Source organism: Phoca vitulina, unplaced genomic scaffold (genome assembly GCF_004348235.1).
Source record: "Phoca vitulina isolate PV1807 unplaced genomic scaffold, GSC_HSeal_1.0 scaffold5, whole genome shotgun sequence".
Classification (NCBI taxonomy): domain Eukaryota; kingdom Metazoa; phylum Chordata; class Mammalia; order Carnivora; family Phocidae; genus Phoca; species Phoca vitulina.
Window position 1 is genome coordinate 63863883 of NW_022589708.1, and position 20472 is coordinate 63884354.

At 35.4% G+C, this 20472-nt stretch overlaps 1 protein-coding gene across 5 annotated transcripts in view; it reads left to right on the forward strand.

Annotated features, from left to right (window-relative positions):
• Nucleotides 1-20472, forward strand: part of TRPC4 (transient receptor potential cation channel subfamily C member 4) — a 192201-nt gene that overhangs the window by 20659 nt on the left and 151070 nt on the right. For 3 of the 5 annotated variants that reach the window (XM_032403122.1, XM_032403119.1, XM_032403121.1), the window contains exon 2: nt 2269-2432. The exons of the other annotated variants lie outside the window; for them this stretch is intronic. The gene's annotated coding sequence lies outside the window, so the exon portion shown is untranslated. The remainder of the gene's footprint in view (nt 1-2268; nt 2433-20472) is intronic. 5 annotated transcript variants of the gene reach the window in all.

The following is a 20472-nucleotide window of genomic DNA, read 5'->3' on the forward strand; positions in this document are numbered from 1 at the left end:
TAAATTACCCCAGGAGGATGGAATGTTCTGGTTGATGGAATATTATGGTTAACAGCATTTGAGAAAAATGATAGCATGATGACACACTTTCACAATGTCTGTCATTTGAACTGTGCTAAACCATCCTAGCTGTGTGGAAGGAAGTGATTAAAGGCCTCAGATTTGATGTTACATAGACCCCAGTTTGAATTTTGGCCCTCACATCCACTAGCTGGATAACTTTATGTGAATTACTTAATATCTTTGATCCTCAGGTTTCTCATCTATTAACTGAGGTTAAAAATATCCAATTTACAGTGCAGTTGGCAAGATATATATATAAAATAATATATCACAGTGCCGACTATATAATAATGCTCCAATCTCACCAAGTATAGGATCATAGCTAATACTTTATCACTGAAACCTAACTATGGATATTGAGTTATAGCTCACAGGTTGTTTCTAATTGAGTGATTTAACTTTTTCATTGAAATCATGCTCTAACAGTTAGAGATGTAGGTTAACACTAGATATGCCTGCATTATGAAACAAGTAATGCCCTTGACCATAACCATATTATGCAAGCTTTTTTTTTTCATATTATGCAAGCTTTAAAGAGAGAGAGTGAGATGTGATCAGAGTAGAGTTTTGAAAACCAGGAACTCATGGCTTCTGCTAAAGTCCTTCCCACTGTTTTGCAGTGGAGCAAGGATGCCTCAGAAGGGAGAGAGTCAAGGAAAACAAAGCACTTGATGGTTCCATGAGGGAGCTTGTAGGGCTTATAAGGTATCAAGATATCCTGTTGGTGGCAATCCCTGCAAATTCTTCTGGGTACTGGCCTCGTAGTGATTGCAATAATACCAATAGTACTAGTGGTTAGTATTTATTGAGCACATATTATGTGCTCAATACATTGAAACTTTTATGTGTATTACCTAATTTAATTCTCACTTTAGCTTTATGAGATAAGTTCTGTCAAGCTCTTGACGGTGGCTAGGAACATAGCATCAGACTTACTAGGTATCTCAGCTCTGTCATTAACTAGCTATGTCACTTTGGGAGAAGTTATTTATTAAATTTAAGCCCCTGTTTCTTCTTCTGTAAATGGAGAGTATTTTTGACCATTCTATTATGCGTGAGGGCACTGAGCCTTTAAGTCTCAAGGTCTTGCAGCAAGTATGTGCAAGTCTAGAATATTAATCTTGGTGTATATATTCCTAACTTCCCCTCAGTGCTTCTCCTTATATAAGAATAAAGACCTATACTTAAAATGTGGTTCATAGAAAAGTGGATGTTATCTATTTTCTATATACTAATTTGTGTCAGGGCAAAGAAAAGGTAAATTGCGTGCAACTGAATCACTTTGATACTTTTCAAATAGAAAAAAAAAACTAAATTTTTCATTATACAAAAAAATATGTAACAAACCATCTCAGTTCTTTCATTCAACTGACATGTATTTGAGTAATTACTAAGCATAAGACAGAATTTATTTAGACTGTGTAATCCAAGAGCTTTAACTCTGCGACTGTGACATTGCAATTCAACATTTTCTTTAAAAAATTGGTCTAGCATCTAGATCAGGGTACATCATATTGCTGGGTTATGCCCCAGAGTTTCTTGTTCAGTGGGTCTAGGATGGAACATGGGAATTTGCATCTCCAACAAGTTCCCAGGTGATGTCGATGCTTCTGATCACACGCTGAGGACCACTGATCTGGATCAGTGGTTCTCCGTCTCGACATTGTAGCATTCTTGTGTGGTCAGATATGAAGTTTGGTGCAAATAAGTAGCAGTGTTCCAAAAAGATATAATTGGACATTAGAGTTTACTTATATTTACCCTAATAATATCACACCTAATATATAAATCAATGTCCTGGGAATTGGGCATAGGAATATGCCACACATATGAATGCCATCCATCTTGTGTGTTGATTTGAAATATAAGTTTGAGAGTAGCTAGAGTACAAACATTTAAGTTATCTTCCACTATCTTTTGGCTCTCCTGGTTTGTTTGTTTGTTTTTTAAGATTTTATTTATTTATTTGTCAGAAAGAGCATGAGCAGGGGGAGCGGCAGGCAGAGGGAGAAGCAGACTCCCTGCTTAGCAAGGAACCTGATGTGGGACTTGATCCCAGGACCCTGGGACCCTGACCTGAGCTGAAGGCAGACACTTAACCGACTGAGCCACCCAGGCGCCCTTGGCTCTCTGGTTACTGTCATATCAAATTGTCTAGTGAATTGTGCTGTAATCACTGGCTGCATATCATCTTTCTTTCTGTAGAACTCCTGCCAATAACTTGGGTGTAGTCCATAGCTAGCAAGACCTAGAGGAAAGAGGTGTGGCTGAGTATGCAAGCTAAGAAACCCATGGTGTTTGCAGGCCATCACAAAGATATGAGAGCAACAAAGGATAAGTACGCAACAAGATTTTGGACAAGACCACAGGTAAAGCATTTTGCCTTTAAAGAAATACCTCAAAGCTTCTAATACTAAGGAGAAGGATGGCTGTGGATGGAGGACATGGGACAGTCATCGACCATGTTTTACAGTGAAAACTGAAGATGTCATTGTTGCCTGAGAAGGAAGGAATGGTGATTTTTAGGAGGCATAAGTGCAAATTAAAAGCTTACAAGAACCACCAAAGAGAACAGAAAGTATTGACTATTGACTAACAACTTTGAGAAGACAACTGTCATTAGAAAATGGATTTCATAGTGCCAAACGATTGCATGCAGTTTTTGTTTTGCATTATTTTTTCCTTCTAACAGCAATCAATATATAGGGTATACAAAAAAAAAATCAGAAAATAGGATTTATCCAAGATTGATTCAGATGTGGTAGAGACAAAAGGATATCCTAAGTCACTTTGTATTTATCTCAAGATGTTATAATGGAAACTACGTCAAAGAGAGATTTCAGAGGCAAGAAACTTAACACAAGAAATAGGACAAGAACACATTCTTGCATGTCTTAGAATTTAATTAGGAATGATGAAGAATATAACCTATTTCAGTGTGACAGTTTTTGTGGTTTAGAGTTTGTAGAAAATAATTTTCTTGTAATGCCTTGATTGTTTTTGACTCTCTACCAGTAGCATAATTCGTATTTAAAAAAACTTGATGGGCAAAGTTTTTATTTTATCAATATATTAAGTGATAACATTCCCTAAATGAAAACATAAAACAGTCAAAGCCAAGTTAGAGTAAATCTGACTTAAAGTATTCAAAAACAACACATAATTTAGGATTGGAAACAAAAAGAATTTGGGAGGATGGATAAGAGTAACAAAATTAAATATCTTGTCAATATATTGTACTCAGAATCTTTGAAAATCAGGTAACAATGTAGAACATATATGAATCATTTTTCTCTTTTAGGTGAAAATGTGCTAATATTTATGTAATACAGACTAATATTACAGTATTAGTGATAATACTGTTCAAGTTTATAAATCTTCTAGGTGTAACTGGATTTGTGAAAAGTAATACCTTGGATAGAAGCATGAAATATATTGACTTTTTCATTAACTATCCCTCGACTCTGTCATACTGAACTCCTTTTTCCTGCTGGGAAATGGCAGTATAACTTTGTAAGTCACATTCAGTTATTCTAGCAGTGTAGCTCTGATTTCCAATACTCAGTCACGCTTGTTTTCTAAAGTCAAATCATATCCGATTCACTTAAAACCTTTTCTTCAAATTTTCATCTCTGTTAAGTTACGGCTATTAGGCAATTGTGCCTTTAAAAAAAAAGTTTGTTTGATAATTGACTTTATGCTAAGTGCAAATTCATGCAAATATTATTTAAGTCCAAACACAAAGTTAAATATTGAAGCTTCCTCTTTACCTGAGTATTTTGAGTTGTAAAAATTCAAGTTGATACTACGATTGTTAGTTGAAATTAATGGCATCTATTTTATTTAAGTGCACTAAATTTATGAGGGAAATGTAGATGTAACATGAAGATAAAGAGTATTCCAGTAAATGAAAAATATTAAGATATTATGATTTATAAGCTCAATTATAGAAAATTGCATTTAAGTATAATCTACAGTAAATATTTAGCACTTTGTAGGGATTTCTTACTTAAAGATAGCCTACTCTTCCTTGATAAAATACAAAGAAAATAAGAAAAATTTAAAAATACAACCTCAGTTTTTGTTAAAATTAGAAAACAGTTAAGACCCCAGAGAGCTAAAGGAATGGAGGATTATGGGAAGCATGGGCTGGAGCAGGAAGCCATTGAGAGAAGATGGCAACAAATCTGGTAAGATGTAGCCAAAACACTCTTCTTATAGTTGAGGCACTAATCCCTGAGATGCTAAAAATATCTCATTTCTAACAATGAAAATATGTTGGCAGTTGAAGCTAAGGGTGTCAGGTGATCTCTTAGACCCGGAGGCAAGAATAAATAACCACTCAAAAGAGGCACTGTCTGTCTCTTTGGCAGAGGAGGAAGAGAGAACCTTTTCACTTTGAAAAAATCTCAGCTGCTCATCTTCACTGGCTATAAAGACATTAACAACTGAATCAACTAAATGTCCAGATGGTTGTCAAGGTTGTTCTGGTACTTCTATTAGGCAAATGCCATATGAATAGCTTGTCCCAGCAAAACTCCTGTGGTTGATGATGAGTTAAAAACGAATCAGTACGGAAGCTATACAAGTATTTTGCAGGAAAATAATGAGGAAGAGGCAAGAAGATAAAATTAGGAGATGAGGAATGCATACTAGAATGTATGATGAGGAGCAGAAGCAAATGACATTTTACTATGAGTTTAAAAATAACGCCTCTGAAACAAGACCACAAACCAGTAAGGAAGGCATGTGGGGAAAAGATGATGAGTCAAGAAAAAGAAAAAATGAAAAGAACTGTGAGCAGACAGGACTAAGAAATGAAAGCAAAAAATGAAACCAAGAAAGGAGAGAAACTGTAAGGAGCAGAAATAAACACTGCTGCAAAAAGAGTAAGGGACATCGTAGGAAAAATGAAGTCTAAAATCAAAACAATTATAAATAAAGGTTTTTTTTAAGGCGTCTATGGAAAACAATAGATACAGATAATATTCTAGCTTTCTGTGAGTAGAGTTAGCATGGTATACTTTTTATTCTCCTTTTACTTTAAACTGATTATTGTCTTTATATTTAAATTGCATCTCCTTAAAAGCAGCTTATAGTTTGGTATCATTTTGTATCCAGTCTTACAGTCTCCGCATTTTAATTGTAACCGATGAAGAGGGATCTGGGTGGTTCATCATAGTGATTCCCCCAAACTGGTAACTACAATGATAATGAGCTCCCTGGGGTTATTTAATCATTAATGTGGGGCAAGCTTCCTTTCTCTATAATAGCCATTTGCACCAGGTACCATTTCCTCCATTCCCAAAGATTCGGAAAGCAAATACTAATGTAATTTTCTCAGACAGGCCTGCCCATGTTTTCATTTTCATTTCAGTTTCATTAAAGATCTTTTAAAGGGCCGTGGACTTTTGGTGTTTCAGTGAACCTTTCAATATAACACTGAGATAATGATTTAATAATTGGGAAACAGAGCTTTGAATTCATAGAACATCATTTCTTTCATAGTTATGTTCATTTCTTCCTTTGAATTCTGAAGAAAGAGAACAGAATCTTCGAAATGTTCTTTTAAATAAGTAGTAGTAGAAGAAAGGAAATAAATGTGAAAGGAACAAGGCTGTTTAGCACCTGCCAGGCTGAAAGGGGTCAGTAATCAGAGGATTTATGACATCTTCTATGACCAAAAGGGTGTGAGTCTTCTTTTGAAAATAAGTAAAAATCACATTTGCAAATAAACAGTTTGAAACCTAAATATGTATCATTTAGTTGAAGATCTCCTATAGGAGTTTTAAAGAGCCTTTCATTAATCACCTTATGCTAGGTGTTTTTTTTTTCTACTTTAAACTTTCTAGTTTAAAACAGTTTGTCATTTATTTCAGAAACAAAATAGACAAGCGAGAGCAATGATAGTTGGAAGGATGGAGAGACTTTTAAGTCTCTGTTCCTTTCTCTTGGATATGGCAAAGCAGTGGACATCTTTTGGGCTAGCTTAAGTTGATTTCTTCCCTTTATGCTTATAGTGGGTCCAGACAGAGCCTTTCCCATAGTGAGATGGGCTTGACAGGGAAAGAGGAACCCAGGTGTCTTGTCCAGAGTAGTTTGCAATGTTTTACATGGTTTTATATTGCTGATTTGTTTTTCTTTAAAAAGATACTAAAGTGTATTATAATTAAGACTCGGGAGTAATTAAGTGGAGTTCTTGATATTTGACTAGTTAAAGCAGTAATACTGCTATTATTATAATTATTATTATTATTTTGCTGACAAAGGCTGAAAAGCAAGTATGACCCTTTTAAACATCCACACTTTAGGGGACTGTTTGCTCTGATCAGTGTCCAATCTAAATGCTCAAATGGAATGTTTGCATAAGAGCCGGCTGCGTTGCTGTGCAGATATAGATGTAGTTATGAGCATTGATGGCAATCAGGAAGGAAGGGTTTCGAAGCCAGAGAGGAATCTTTAATAGCATATTAACTAGCATATTAACAAACTCTGTATATAGAGAGAGTGAGGGAGAGGGAGAGGAAAGTGTGTTTGGCTTCGTTTGAAGTCTTAATCAAATATGGACAAAGGGCAGGGAAGGAAGTTGGCATGTGTAATCACTGCAATTTTCTCATAGAGCATCTGAATTTATAAGGTGCCCCAGAGATTATTTTTCTATAAAGCAATTTTCTGCAGTTTGCTTCACAGACATTATTAAGGTCGGAGTTTTGATGAGACAGTTCTTTGGGAATAAAAAGTTAAAATTCCAGGACTCTTGAAGAATAAGAATAGTGTGTTGGCTCTGCCTGATGCTCGAGAAGCAGAAGGAGCTAGCAGGGTGCAGTAGGAGGGCCGGGGGCCAAGGGGCCAGAGCCTGATGGAGCAGCATGTGAGAGGAAGACACAGGCATTTATGGTTAGACTCCCATGCCAGTCGAAGAACATATACTACCCGGCCCTTTCTCCCCAGTTAATCAGGTAAAATCAAGAGGAGAACAATGAGTATAATTAATCTTGCTGACCTCACACTTCAGTTCTGAAGACCACTCAGCCTAAATTAATTCTCTTTTTACTACCAAACATGAAAGCTTTCATTGGTTAGGTACACTGAGTTGAGAGGTTAATAGAGACAAGGGGAAGAATTTTTCAGATATACCAATGTCATTGCAGTAGCTCAAGGAATTATTCATTATATGTGTTTTAAATGCCCAGTCTATATGTTTGCAACTGGATATCTGAGCTTCTTTAGTATCAGTAAGGGTCTGGTAAAGGTTTGGTGAAGTATCAATAGATCCCTAGGAATAATAACAACAAACCCCTCGGGTTTTACCTTATTTTCTCTTTTGCCTTTAATTAAACTCAATAAATACCATGTTCTGTACAATAATATCAAGAGGCCACCTTTTGATTTGTATTAAAATTGAAGTTAACATATGGAGATCATGCTGTGTAAAATATTCCTATTGGCAACAGTACAAGGATGAAGGTGGAGGGAAAAGTGTACTTGTTAACTCTGAGTTTCGATATTCTTAATTGTTTTGATATTCAGCAGTGTATGGTTGACTCCTCTGGTAACTTCTCCAGAATCTTCTCATATTTTCTATTTGGAAGGTCTTTTGTCCACATATATTTCCATTAGGCTTATAACTGAACTCATCAAACTCAATAAAGGCATCATTCTTTCTATAAAATGTCCCTTTTATTTTCCCAGTATTAAACTATGCATTTGCTCTCTCTGGTTTTACCTTATCCTTACTTTCCCCTTGTTTCAGTGACATTTCTGATTCTTCCCAATTTTACTTAGAAATACATTCAACTTGGTCTCAAGAAAAAAATATTTTTATTTCTCAATAAGATAGAGTTTAAAGCAATGGAATTGGTCACAATTAAGGACATCAAGAAGAACTTTACACATAGGGACTAACTGAAAGATTCATTCTTTGAGCATTTGAGTTGACAATAGGTTGGCTCTTGTGACTTGTTATCATGATGTTCATTATAAATGAATATAAAATGCAAAGCCCTTGACAGCAAATTTTAAGCTATAGGTTTCAGAATTTTGGATGTATTTAGTAGTAACCAGACTACTTTACTGTTATCCAGACTCCCAGCTAAGAAAGCATAATCTTCAAAACTAGTGCACAACCTACCCTTCAAAAAAACAAAACCTAGGGGTCAGATGCTACTGAGAGAAAAGTCCCTTTCTGACCAGGCACTAGAACCTTGTGTCTGCTGGTGGTGTTCTCCATGTAGGCATCCTTACTACAAATGGAAAAAAAATTATGGACTTTTGTTTAAAGGAATAGAGGTTACCATCTCAAGAATCCTCCACTGAAGGCTTCACCTAAAGGAGACAAAGTGTATATAAAACATGGTAGCAGCAGTGAAGGAATGTTTAGTTCATTGTATAAGTGGATGTATAATTTGCCATTGATGTATAATAAGTGGCTTATAGCATGTTTGCATTGCCGGAGTTCATAATATTAAGTTATACAAACCCCAAGACGATATTTCCTGCCTATAGAACAAGTACTAATCAGCAGTATCCATTAGCTCATATAATAAAAATAGCCTAAAATGTTTCCAGTAGCTGCTATATTAGAAATCTGAATTCTTTCACACAAGAATGTTCTAAGGGAGTTGGATAAGAAGATCAGTATATGACTTGCCAGATCTGAAATTTTCTGATCTATTTATGATATATTTAAAGTAATCTATGCCAGGGGCGCCTGGGTGGCTCAGGCGTTGGGCGTCTGCCTTCAGCTCAGGTCATGATCCCAGGATCCTGGGATCGAGCCCCGCATCGGGCTCCCTGCTCAGCGGGAGGCCTGCTTCTCCCTCTCCCACTCCCCCTGCTTGTGTTCCCTCTCCTGCTGTGTCTCTCTGTCAAATAAATAAATAAAATCTTTAAAAAAAAAAAAATAAATAAATAAAGTAATCTATGCCATATAAAAATAAAATACCAACAGTTTGAGACTATCAAAACATTTTTGACAATTAAGAACCATATATCATTAATTTTTCACTTATAGTTTGTTGACACAGTTCTTAGTTGTTAAGACATGTCCTCATTTAATTATCTTTTATGTGTCTTTATGTGTGAAGTCATTTGGACACATTAACTCCCAAACATGTTTTCTCACCTCTAAAATGGATATCCTTTCTCCTGGGATTGTTAGGATATATGAATATATATGTGAAAGCACCTTGAAAGAGCAAAACATGTATGTATCAAAATTGTGTCTGCCATTGTTATTCACTTTGCCTATTACATTTCTTTTCAAATTACCAAATATCATCTCATGTGTTTTCTAAAATACTCAGGTACTTCATTGTTATTATAGATGCACAAAGTGAAACTTGAAGAAATCTAAAAATGAGTTGTAACCTATAATGAGTACATCAACCTTTTTAGTTAATAATATTTCTTAAGAAAGGTGATGACCCATTATAAATCAGTCATAATCTCTCTTTTTATATATAAAAGAACCGATATCCATTTTTCACAGTTCTTTTCAATTTGTATTGAAAAGCAAAACAATGCAGGAGTAAAATGGGTAGGGTCTGGCACCAGAGTACCTGGCTGCATACCTTAGTTCTACCACTTACTAGTTATATGACCTGAGGGAAATAGCTTAATCTCTCTGTGCTTCTATAAACTAGTCATGTGTTTCTTCCTCTTGGAGTTACTGTGAGAATTAAATGACATAGTAGGTATTAAGCACATGGCAGAGGGCTAGAACATACCAAGTACCCAATGAATGTCAGCTTTTTTTACTGTGGTTCTTCTCTGGAAGTTTCTAATCAGTTCCCTGCTCCAGTACAGTCCCTACTCCCTAGTACATAAAGGGTTTCTTAAACATCCAGACCCTCAAGAATCTTACTATCTGGGTTTTACCTTCCAGACAATTCTGTGTCTGGTTTGATTTTGTGGCTGTAGATTGCGGTTCTCAATTAGCTAGAAGATCTTGAAGTCCAGAATTAACAAGATGTATATCTTGGTGGCCTTTTTAATGTCTCCCTGCACACATCTCAGATCGTTCTCCCAACGCTCCAGCAACACTGACCTTCATTCTGAACCCTGACGGAACAAGCCAAGCTCCTTCCAGCCTTGGAGCCTGGGCTCTGCTTTTTTCATCCGGAGCTGCTGCTGTTCCCTTTGATCTTTCCAAGGCACACTCTTCGAGTCATTCAGAGCCCAGTAAACTAACCCCAACACCATAACGGGGCTAAAGTAACCACACAGGTGCCAGGGTTCATGTCACTGATTTTATTTGTCTGTGCTTCCTGATAAGCTTCATGGTTATCTTGTTCTATTTGTCCTATCTCCCCATCATGAGCTATGCCTTCCATAAAGGCAGTGGCCAGATCCGACTGACTTACCTCAGTATTCTTAGCTTTTTTACAGTCTCACCTACTAACTCTGCGGTACATATGTGTTGAATGCATACATGAAAAAAACAAATTGTCCATAAAATGGCAGAACATTTTTCTTATATACAGAATATCTTCCCCACATTTACCTATTTCTCAAAACAGCACTTAACCCTGAATCTCTCCCTCCTATGTGCTCCTACATGTACAACTCCCTTAGATGCAAAGGCCTTTGTCAGATACAACTTTGTAAGAGAAACTACTTACCTGCTTGGTCCATACTGGGCTCTAAGATTGGTGATAATTTCCTGAGAGGGGCCACCTTATACAGCATGAGGGAGATTCTTTTGTTCAGATTTTTTTTAAAAGATGAGTTGAGAATGACTATATTCACATTATGGAAAAAGAATTGCATGAGCTTGTTATATACTTAATAAGCTTATTTGTATATTGAAAACTATAAAAACATAAACTATGTACTAGTTTTTAGCGTTCAATTACTTTTAACTAAAAAAATTGGAGAAGTCTTTAACAAATGTAACAAAATGCAATATTTCTGGTGAAATTTAGATTTGCTTTTGACAATTTATTTATCATCATTTGTTTATCCACCTTAGTGTTCCACCCAATTCTACCCAATAGTCTCTTCTTTGTCTGGAGGTTTTCTGACACAAATTGTAAGAATACTTCATCTCCATCTGCTCTTGGATGTAGCTCAAGTGCACAAACCTCCTTCATTTACCTGATGAAACAAAGCTGATTGTCATGGGGTAAATAGTGGGAATACAGGGATCAGCACAGCAGTCCCTGCAGTTAAGGAGAATATATTAAGGTATGTTGGGAGAGAACGATAGAAAATTAATAAATACGGTTGGAGGTTTTATTTTTATTTATTTTTTTTTTAATTTTTTTTTATTGTTATGTTAATCCCCATACATTACATCATTAGTTTTAGATATAGTGTTCCATGATTCATTGTTTGTGCATAACACCCAGTGCAATACGGTTGGAGGTTTTAAATGCTCAGAGAACCTATTTGCTCAGAGAAGTGTGAGACTCTAGCAGCAGGGAACGGGAATGAAAAACCTTCCTGAACCTGTCATTAGTGAGAGTGAGGAGGGTCAGGAAATTCTTCCAAGAGTAAGGGATGCTTGAAATTCAGGTGGTGATAACCACGTTGATGGAGTTAAGTTGGAGATGATAACCAAGTTGAGCAATTTCATTCTTACAGCCATGGTTATTGAACAGAAGTGCACAGTGCTGGAGCTCCCAGTACACGATCTACAAATTACTGAGTTTCTATTTTTCCCAGATCCCGTTTAACGTGTGAATATTGTGGCCACTCTTTCCTCTGAAATTTGTTGAGAAGAGCTTAGTGGTTCCTGATCTTTGGCAGGAAGAGAACAATTTCCAAAGTGTCCACCCTGAAAACAGAACCCCATACGTGAAGTTGTTGATACCATTTCTTTCTCTAATACACACTTAAAGGTCTTCTTGGGCTGTAAGAGTTTACAGATTTATTAAGTAAGCACCCCATGACTACTGCCTGACCCCTCACAGCCACTTCCTTTTGTTTATGTCCTTAGAACAGCACTGACTTATACACAGATATTTCTTTTAAGGAAGGACTATGTCTTTTCCATCTTGAACTTTACTAGCACATTGTCAAATATATATTAAAGTCTCAATAATATTCTTTGAATGCATAAATATTTTATTATTTTCCCAATGCTGTGTTAATGATATTTAATTTGTGACAAATATTAATTAGTTTTCATGCACCAAGATACTCAATAATACTGATATGTTATGCTTTGAGTTAGGGGATGTTTCTTCACCATTATTAACACAAGCAGGAGTTCTTCACTTTGCTTTAAGGGATCTAGCATAAGCTTTACATCTTTGGTCCCACACAGTAATTTGTTAATGGTCAATCTCCTTTGATCTGTAAAAATTAAAAAACAATGGGAGGGATAGAGAAGAAAGGATATAATCTAAATAACATTGGAAAATAACATTTTGTCTAGGTATTACAAGGCTGAGACACAGAGAATTGTGCAAAAACACTGTATTCTGGTTGGTAAATTTTTTCCTCACAGGGGTATGGTCTAGTAATTCTGAAACTATTTTATGTGTATACTAAAGTTCAATGAAGATGTGGTTAGAATGCGGTAGAAAAATGAGAGCCAGGTTTCTTATCGTCAGAAAAAGAAGTTACAATAAGCACTGGGAAACAGTGCTTATTGTAGAATGATCATCAGTGGCCCCCCAGTAGCAACAAGCACACCTATCACTCAGATAGTAAATTTTAAATACCATGTTCCAATAAAAGGAACTGGGGTGCCTTTGAAAAATGCCACATCAAAGATTGGGACAGGGAAATTACAAGATGAGCCTGGAGCATCTTGTAGTGTCAGAAAGTAAGGAAGTGCTCAACAAATGAATAAATTAAAAGAGTAAAAGCATGTCAAAAGAATGCAGGTGCCTACCTGAGAGAGCTTCCAACAGCCAAGGATGAAAGTGTATGAACAAGAGAAATAACAATAGTATTATAACTCAGAAATAAAATAAATATCTGCAAAGCCATAATGATAAAAATAAATAATTGGATGAATAAATACATAGGGGTAGAAAGGACAAGTTTTCTTTAAAGTAGAATTCCAAGTCGTAAATGTAGAAGGAATGAGAGAAATAGAAACCACCATGAGAATGCTCTACTCATAATTGCCTCAGGCAGGATCTGCACCTGGATGCTAAAATAAATCAGTGGGCCAAACTTCAAGGAGGAAAAGGATATTTGCATTACCTCAAAGTATCTCCCCATGATATTTATTAACTGTCATAGTGGTTTTAACATATGTCCAGAAACTCTTTAATAATCCTCCCGGCGGGTGAAGCTTAATCCCCCTCACCTTGAACATGAGTTGGACTTGTTGAATTGCTTCTATCAAACAGAAGAGTGGAGCAAGTTGGCAGGCATGACCTCATGGAATGATCAATGTTAATGTTGTCAGTAATAAGAGGTGTTGACATTGTGCAATGACACAATGAGATGGCCACATCACCTCTGTGGCATTGTTCCCCCAAATCCGAGTTTCATCGTGGGGAAAAGCAGACAGACCTAAATTGAGGAACATTCTACCAAGCACCTGACCAGTAATCTTCAAAAGTGTCAAGGACATGAGAGACAAGGAAAAATTGAGAAACTGTTACAGATTGGATTAAGGAGACATGGTGACTAAATGCAGTGTGGTAGTATGAGATGGATCCTGGAAGAAAATAAGATATGAGAGGAAAAAAAACGTAAAATCCTAATCAAGTCTCTAGATGAGTTAGTAGTATTTTGCTAACGTTGATTTCTTATTTTTGGTAAAAGCTCATGCTCATGTTAAGTTATTGACTTTAGGGGAACTCTCTGTACTGTCTTTGCAACTCCTGTAAAACTAAAATTATTTCAAAACTAAAAGTTAAAGAAAATAGTGGGAGTGTTTTAAATCTAGTTCCTAGCATAGATTAGGCATTCAATAGCTTTTTAAGTGAATTAATTAATGTATTTTATAGTAAAAAAAATTACATTGCCATAAAATTATCTTCTTTGATTTATATGTAATTCCAGAACTCCATCAAGCCAAATCACTTCCTCTAAGTATACTTGGGGTTTTTATGATTCCATCCTTTCACTGTTTCCATCTTCCAAAAATGTCTATTCATGTCTTCTGTCCATTTTTTAATTGGAGTATTTGTGGTTTTTTGGTGTTGTGTTGAGTAAGTTCTTTATATGTTTTGGATACTAAACCTTTATTGGATATGTCATTTGTAAATATCTTTTCTCATTCAACTGTATCTTTATATCTTTTAATTCTCAGTTTAGTGCCCAAAGACAGTAAAGGTTCAATAAAGTTTCCAAGGAGGGGTCGCCTGGGTGGCTCATTCGGTTAAGTGTCTGACTCTTGATTTTGGCTCAGGTCATGATCATAGGGTTGTGAGACTGAGCCCCACATTGGGCTCTGTGCAGGGCATGGAGCCTGCTTAAGATTCTCTCTCTCTCCCTCTCCTTCTGCCCCTCCCCTCTCTTTCTTTCTCCCTCTCTTAAAAATAAAATAAAAAATAAAGTTTCCATGGATGAATACATGAGAGAATAAGTAACTTAGAAATAACACTTCTAAGTATCTGAGTTTGTTATTATATTCAATAATGGGATATTGGAGTAAAAGATTCATGTCTTTTTTTTTTTCTTAACTTACCAGAAGCTCTAATTAAGCCATAATTTCATTTCATATATGTAAGTGAATGTCTTACAAACCCAGTGTAAAGTGATCATTTAGTACTGCACAATTACGGTTCCCACTTGTAGTTCTAGTAGAGTGGAGTGAAGGATGATGTAGTAGAACGCATATTTACTGTGATATTTTCATTCATTCTGGCTATTTTGTGAGAAATTTTACACTGTCTTTTAGGGTAGCTTACATAGGATCTTCTGCTAGAGGAAAGAAACACCCACTTTTTAAAATATTTGCCATGATGGAGGTACTTCCCTCCAATTGGAAAACCAATTTTAGAAAAAATGTTATGTTACATTCCATAGTAACAATAAGTATGTTTACACTTAGAGCATATTGCCTCTTTATGGCATGAATAAGATTTGGACTGACTTCAAGCTTAGACAGATGTTCTTCCAAATATTTTCTATCAAAAGCAAGATGGTGAAATGCTTGATCAGTTGGGGTGTGGTGAAATTAATTGCTTGCTATTGTATATATTATTTATTAGTATTGATTACTGTTCACAAATTTGAAATATTGAAATTTTTTATTTTCTTTAAAGAGTTGATTGATTTTTAGTTTGAGAAAATCAAGCCATGGACACCTGGTTGGTTAAGTCAGTTGAGCACTGGACTCTTGGTTTCAGCTCAGGTCATGATCTCATGGGTCGTGGAATCTAGCCCTGTGTCAGGCAGATAAATATTAAATGCATGGGATGATAATAGTTTATTAGAAATTGGTTTTCTCATAAACTCTGAACCTAGCTAATCAACATCTCTCTAATAGTCTGAAAATTAATTTTATAAAATTAACTAATATTTTTTGCATTAAAAAATAAGACTATATACAGATCATTACACTTTTATTATATATATCATGGAATAAATATGCCAAATTACCTTTGTCTTAATTTAAGGAAATTTAAGTTCTTTTTAAACAAATAAAATATTGACAAATTTTTTTCATGACTTTACACCTAGCAATTTTTCCAGGTAGAAATTCAGTAAAACTAAATATGATCACCATCAAATGAATACCTGGGTATCAACCACTTGTTGTATATCATATGACATTTCCATACTAACAACCCTGCATGTGGGCAATATCCTCTACCTTGACTGATAGAGAGACTAAGTCTCTGGGAAATGAAGTAGCTAATCTGAGTTTAAGAGAAAGAAGATTTCAGTGGCAGAGAGCTGTAATTATAATGTGTCAAACATCTGGCTCAAAGTAAGAAAAGCAGTATTTATAGATATTCCAATTTCTGATACTATGTAGAAAAAAATATTTGATTGATGGAAATATTTTTTCACTTTTCATCTAAATGTTCCATCAGTGCATACAGAGAGCCTACAAGGTTTTTAATATCATCGCACTTTTGAATTCTAATTTTGAATAGAAAATTCACAACTAAAATATCAACCCCCAGCTTCACTTTCACGATGATTTCAATAAATCAGCAGCTGCTTACAAAATAATAAACTGTTTTACCTGAAGGGGTGTGGGATTGTATCTATTACAATCTGAGTAGATCTTGGTAGTTTAAATCCTCAGTTTTCCTTAATGCAACGGGGTCCCCAAGAAGCAGAAAAATTTACCAGAGATCTAAGAGCTGTTTGTAATAGAGCCAAAGTCAAATGGAGGATTTGATGAAATAGTCAATAGTGCGTTCTCATTTCTTAAATCAATACTTTCAATTAGTTTAGTCCAACTCTTAGAATAACAGGAGACCTGATTTAAAGAAAACTTGTTTTATTTAATTAAAGCTGAAATGAAGACTTGATGGAAAATTAAGCTGTGCCACTTCTGTAAATAACCCTATCATATCTGTTAAGCATCCAAAGCATATAGCTAATTGAATTTAAAAGAAAATGTTAACGTGCCTGTTGATAAAAGTTAGTCTTAAATAGTTCAATTCCAATATACTGAAAAGATGAACTTCTAGGATGAGTATTTAAAAATCATAATACAGCTTTATATCATTAAAAATGATCACAATGTCATAGTACTAATAACTGTACAGAGTAACAAAATTCTCTGAACAGCAAATCTATCATAAATTTGGACAATAACCAAATAACCTGGAAAAACTGCTTTGCCAAATAAATTTAATCTTTTAAGTTGCTATGGTAATTACTATACTTGTTGGAGGTATTTAGGAGATGCTAAATTCCTTGTGCATAATGAAACTTTATGAAGAGTATTCTAAGCATTCTAGTTTAAAAAAAACTAATTTGCCTTTGATTTGCATAACTGATGTTTGAATTCAGTGTAGAAATAAACTTGGTTAATTCTAAGGACATGAAAAGATTGAGTAAAAGATTTAAAAGTTCAAGACAAAAGGAAGAGACTGCATTTTACAATATTTATACCTTCTACTTTTCTGTTAACTATAGAGTGCTTGTAGAATGTTAAATACTCAATCTGAATTACTGTCCAGAAATAGTAAAGGAAGTAAGAATTGTCATGCCACACAGTCCTACTGAGCTTTAACCTTCTGTGCTCAATTTAGCAGAGAGTGAAACCCACGCTTAATTATTTACCATTGCTGTATCTTACATGAGTGTAGGAGTGCTAACAGCACTGACTCCATCCTTGGCCCTCCATCTTGTTCTCCACACTGGTGTACAGAGGTCCCCACTTGAGATAACAACCTTATGACCTCACCATCATGCCCCTCACTCCATACAAGCTTGGGATTAACATCTGGACTGGGCAGAGAATAGAGGCAGAGAATAACTGTGTAGGGATCTTCCACCCACCCATCGCCCCTGTCAGTAAATTACCCTGAATAAAACTCTGTGTAAAAGGTATGGAGTGGCTTGCTTTGTTTTCCTGTATTAAAGTAACTTCTCAGTATAAAGGATACATTATTGACCCTCCTCCACCTTCTAACAATGAGCAAAGGACTAAATTATGTTATCTTTTCTTGGTTGCACCCATAGTGAATTGAACCAGGTTACCTGAGAGGCTGAGACTAGAGAATAGGCAGGGAGAGATTAGGTGCCTAGAACTTGCCATGGGTATTTTTCTTAGATACAACTGAGCAGGCCTCTGTGAACCTGGAAATATTCCTTAGCAGGTGAAGCGCCAGTGGAGGTGTGACAAATAGGATTCCATTACCTTGAGTACCAATCAATACCACAACCAAGACTCAATTTGCAAAGAAGCCCAAGACCTTAGCCCAAGAGGGATGGACTAACATTTAGGGAAGGTCCAGCAGTGTTGGTAAGGACTCAAAAGAATTCTCTGAGAGCTAGTAGTGAAGGCACTAAGATTCAGAATTAGGAGATCCACTCACTACACAGGTAATGCAATCACGAGAATTAGGGGATCCTGATAAAAACCAGTTGCTGAGAAACTAAATGGCCATTCAATAGCAGAGTAAGGGCAAAATGTGTAAATATAGGATAAGAAAAAATGAACATAAGGTCAGGAACACATTTATCAAGCCCTTGTGATTTTTTTCTGGTTATTTTATCTCAATATCCATCCCAAGGGACACTAATAATAGTGTTTACCCCAAGGGGTTTTCCTAAGAATTAATTGACTTCATACATGTAAAACTTGATAGTGCTTGGTATGTACGGAGTTCAGTAAGTGCTGTTGTTTTTGTTGCTATGTTGTTTTGTTGTTTTAAGGGACTGGGGTTTCAGATAGAATCTTAATCTCTGGAGATCTAATAAGGCAAGAACAAAATTCCTAGGAACATGAAGGGATCAGCTTCATTCAGAAGCGGCCCTAATAGAACTATGGTTCCCACCTGCCTAGACCAAAAATTGGTTGGGAATGTGGGATAGAATCTAGCCTGAGGGTGTTTACCACATCTGATTTGCCACTGAAACCATTAGTATTTTCATTGCTTATCTTTTTGCTGCAGCTTCTGGATGTAATACTTAATGGCTGTGTGACCTTGCAGAAATTTTTAAACTTTTCTGAGCCATAGAAACTTGGCTTTTCCTGTGACTTTGTGTAGTTCTTTCATATTCCCAAATTAATACAATCACTTAAAAGAACAGCATTTGATAGAAAATATAATAAGGGTCATTAATTGATATAGAACAAAATTGGGATAACAAAAATTCTAAAAGATATAACAGGAAAGTCATTGTGTAAAACTGTGACCACTTCTAAGTGTGGAAACTAGAATAGAATGGGGAGCTTTTCTCTTCTCCATGCCTTTAAAAATGATGTTTCCTCTTCCTAGAATTCCTTGTTTCTATATAGTCACTGGTGAAATAACACTCAAATATTTATGTAAAAGCCCGCCTCCTCTAGCAACCATCTTGTCGCCCTCCCATGGCATGCCTACAATAATGGCTTTGTCTTCTGAATCCCAAGGAAATATTATATAAATCTATAATCTATCCTGGAGAATTTACCACATGGTATTTATTACTGGTTATAGACAAAGCTCCTTCTCCACTTGTGTTCTCCCTGAGGTCAAGGATTTCTTGCTGTTGTTTTAGCAGCTCTACTGAGATCTAATTTACATACATAAAAAATTCACCCATTGGGACTGTGTTTTACTTGACTTTATATCCTCAGCCTACAAAATAGTCTTGATCTGATACAGAATAAGCTGTAATAAATCTTTTTTGAATCCTCCAACCAACATATGGAGGAATAAAGATTTCTAGCTGTCATGAAGCAGATGTGAAACTGATGCACCCTAGTGAACTAATTTGTCTTATAATTGAGACATTTGATCAGATTGTCCTCTGTCACTCCACTCACTTCATGTACTTTTCCTTTTAAAAATATGCCCTCAGAGGAGAGGATATTTCTTCACCAAAGGTGACCCCTTGCCTGAAACTGCAGTGGACTAATAAAAATAAATTAGCTTCAGGATTTACAACTTGGAACCTTGATAATAGCTTCACCGTGGTATCTTCAGTAACCGGAAATATGGAGAAAAACAATCTCTTTTTCTTTTTACATCAGGACAGGTTGTTTTAGGAATATAGAGAACAATGGATTTGAAAACATTCATGGATTCAGCCTGTAAAAACACACAAAAATTATATATATCAGAGATTACAGGGGAATCTAGTTCTATTCCCCCAAAATGCTAAGACCTCTCATGGTAATGTTAAAATGGTTATTCTATGGCAGATTATAAATCAATAAGTAGGAACACTGTTTCCTGCTTTTATATTTCCTCCAAATGCTTCAAATAAAGGTTATATGAAAAATTAATGTCATATAATAACCACCCCACTTAGGGAAAAAAAACAATATAGACTGTCTTATTTACAGGTATAACAAATAAAGATACATGTGGGGATTTGTAAAATTGTATTCTTAATAAGGAAATTCTAGCTCCAGCATAATGATAAACCTATGTATTTTCATTATCCAAACAAAAAATATATTTTTGCTTAATAAAAAATAGTACTTTGTAAAAATAAAAATAATCAAGTTAACTTCATAATATAATTAATATTTAGAGTGAAACCTACAAAGGAAAATTCTAAAAACTGTATGATATTCAATAACTGAATTGCTCTTTGTGGTTACCATAAAATAAACAGATTTGAAACTATTTCTTGTAGTTGTGTTTATCTGAACAAGTAATATATTTTGGAAATAGCTTCCTTGGAAACCTCAGTGGTATGTAATGAAACACCCAATCTTTGACCAAGAGCAAGAAAATCATGTATCAAAGCAGAATGCAAATACCCTAATATTTATAAAAATTAAGTAAAAAATTATAGAGCTTCACGGAAATATAAATATCATTTTGTACAACTTTGATGGAAGAATAAAAAGTGACAAAGTTAAAAATGTGT